We start from the raw sequence: 3324 nt of genomic DNA, 5'->3' as shown, positions 1-3324 counted from the left end.
CCCCTGCCTCTGCCCTGCTGACTTGCAAGAAGAGTGAGAGAATGGAATTGGATGAAGGCTTCCAGAAACTTCCATCAGGAAAGCGCCCTGGCCTGGGAGAAAGCCGGTCCTGGCCAGCTCTGCCTGCAACACCCTCAGTGGCCAGTCACGTCACCTCCTTGAGCTGCAGGTTCCTCACTGGAGCAGGGGTGGCCCAAGGTGAACCCTCAGATGCACTAAGCCCCACACCCTGATTGTCCGGCTCTGTTCTGATGGACAGCCAGGAACTGGGTGTCTGGAGACGGGCAGACCTGACCATTTGAGGCTTGTTCTAGGAAGCGTGTTCAGTGCGGCCAAGCTTGGTAACTCTGGGGCTTCTGGAATGGTTCCCATGCCAGAGAATTACAAAAAGATCCTTTATATTGAGAAGATAAAGTACAACTTATTCTCTTAGGGACACCTTCCTGGAGGGACACCAGACAAGAAGTCCAGTCCCTGGAATCAGACACCCTGGGCCAGGCAACTTTTGTCTGACTCCCCGAGTTCTCCACGGAGGCAGCGCTCTCAGAAGAGTCCACTGTTCATTCATACTCCAGCTCTTTTCAGAGCAGCTTCTACGTGCCAGGCATGCTCTAGGCACCAGAAATGCAACTGTGGATGAAAAAGACCAAGGCCCTGTTCTCGGGGAGCTGGCAGGGTGGGAGGGTCAGTGAAAAACAAGTACAGCCTGCCCCTGCAAGTACAGTCACATAGACATATGTGTGTATGTGTGCACATATACTTGAAATATCAAGTGGCTGGAGGGTTTACTTTAGACTGGGGGATGTGGAAGTCCTCCTTGAGATGCGCCCCCTTTGAGCAGAGGCCTGAAGGAACTAAATGAGTCTTCCATGTGCACATCTGGGGGAGGAAGTTTCCAGGCAGACGGACCTGCATGTGCAGAGGCCCTGTGGTGGTGGAGTGTGTTCTAGGAGGGTCAGCATGGAGGGGACAAGGAGAAGAGCTCGAGCTGAGGTTATGGAGGGCCTCGTGGGTCATGGCAAAGACATCTGGGTCATATTCTGAGATAGGTGGGGTGGGGTTTGGCACAGAGGACTTGATGTATTTTGCCTTAATATTTTAAAAGGATCCCTCTGGCTGCCTGTGAGCGTGGATGGTGCAGGATCAATGCAGGGAGTCGATGGAGGGAGACCAGCAAGGAGGCGATTGCTACAGTCAAGAAGGGATGATGGACGCCCAGGCCTCCGTATTCGGAGTGGTGTGGTCAGGCGATCGCATGGTGGCCATCATTGGAAGCTAAAGCCAGCGGGTTTGGTAGATGGTTGGGATATGGAGGAATAAGAGAAAGAGGAGGGTTATGCTGACTCTAAGATTTGGCCTAATCACCAGAAGGTTGTAGGCACCTTTTTTTTTTTTTTTTTTTTAAATGGGAGTGACCAGCTTGGAGGGAAGACAACGGGCATCAGAAACCTGCAGAAACCTGCAGGAGTGTGCACTGTGTGACCCCGATGCCCAAAGGTGACCCTGGGGCCAAGCAGAGTCTCCACCCTTAGTCTCTGGGGCCCCTGCCCACCTGCAGAAGGGACCGTAAACACTAACCTTTGATTTAAATCCAAAACATTCTTCCCTAATGTAAAGTTGCCCAGGGCAGTATTGGTTTCTCTTTTAAAGACTCCACCTGGATTCTATTCTAATGGTGGGGGTGCATATCTAGAAAGGATGGGCAGCCCCTGCGGGGAAAGAATGAATGGGGCAGGGTGCAGTGGCTCACACCTGTAATCCCAGCACTTTGGGAGGCCGAGGTGGGTGGATCACTTGAGGTCAAGAGTTCAAGACCAGCCTGGCCAACATGGTGAAACCCTAAAAAAATACAAAACCTAAAAAAATACAAAACCTAAAAAAATACAAAAATTAGCTGGGTGTGGTGGCATGCGCCCATAGTCCCAGATACTTTGGAGGCTGAGGCATGAGATTTGCTTGAACCTGGGAGTCAGAGGTTGCACTTATGGTAGGAGTTATTAAGAAATTATTTTAGGCAGATAGAAAGGAAAAGGGGTCCTTGGGAAGTTTTCATTTTTTAAAGCATCTCCAGAAAAGTTTCTCATAAAGCCCGGGCTCTTAGAGCCGGGCCGGCAACCTTTGATGTGCAAATGCCAGCCATTAGAAACTGGGTCCACCCAAACATGGAATGGAGAATCCAGAGCCTTCTTGCCCTTTCCTGACCTGTTCCTGGCAATGTGGCCGCCCCCACATATCCCCACATATCCCATCATGGCGCCCTGTATTTGCATATTAAAAGACTAGGGTGGGAGGGCCAGCTTTTTCATGGGCAACCATGAATGACATGCCTGGTCAAACCAATCCCCTGAGCCCTATGCAAATCAGACACCGTCTCCTCCAGCCTCTGTATATATACCTGGCTGGTATCCGTGGCAGTTGGGGACCTCCTTTTTAGGCTTTGGAGCCCCTGTTCCTCTGTCTCCGTACAGGGGAGCTTCTTCCTTCTCCCTTCCTTCTTGCCTATTAAACTCTCCGCTCCTTAAAACCACTCCATGTGTGTCTGTGTCATCTTATCTAATTTGACATGAGACAAGAGCCCTGGTGTTCCTCCCCTCATCGGAACTGTATCACAGTGAGCCAAGATGGGGCCACTGCACTCCAGCCTGGGTGACAGAGTGAACGTTCGTCTCAAAAAAAAAAAAAAAAAAAGAATTAATGGAAGAAGCCGGGCCTGGTGGTTCACGCCTACAATCCCAGGACTTTGGAAGGCTGAGGCAGGTGGATCACTTGAGGTAAGGAGTTCAAGACCAGCCTGGCCAACATAGTGAAATTCTGTCTTTACTAAAAATACAAAAATTAGCCGGGCTACTCAGGAGGGAGGCTGAGGCAGGAGAATGGCTTGAACCAGGGAGGCAGAGGTTGCAGTGAGCCGAGATCATGCCACTGCACTCCATCCTGGGTGACACAGTGAGACTCTGTCTCAAAAAAAAAAAAAAAAAAAAAGAATGAATGGAAGAAGATTCCATGAGTATCCAGAGTGCCGCAGGCCCATGCAAAAGATTTAACGTGGCTGCCACCTGTCCAGATGGGTTTGTGGGAAAGCACTACATCTGTTTAAGGGAGTTTGAATGTTCAACAGGGATATTAATTGCAGGAAGGAAATTACTGAGTCTTCAAATGTCATCAAGTGGGAGAAAGACAGATGGGACTTTTATGGACATGTAGTTTGTCCCAGTGAAATAAAGCATCTTAAAACCTGTCTTTACTGGCATAGAAGTACTGCAGTGTCCTCTAACAGAGCAGTTTACATCACAGTGGTGAGTTTCTGAAAAACAAAAAACAAGA

This window comes from Pongo abelii, chromosome 6 (assembly GCF_028885655.2).
Source record: "Pongo abelii isolate AG06213 chromosome 6, NHGRI_mPonAbe1-v2.0_pri, whole genome shotgun sequence".
Lineage (NCBI taxonomy): Eukaryota > Metazoa > Chordata > Mammalia > Primates > Hominidae > Pongo > Pongo abelii.
The sequence above is the reverse complement of the archived record's forward strand: the minus strand, read 5'-3'. Positions refer to the sequence as shown.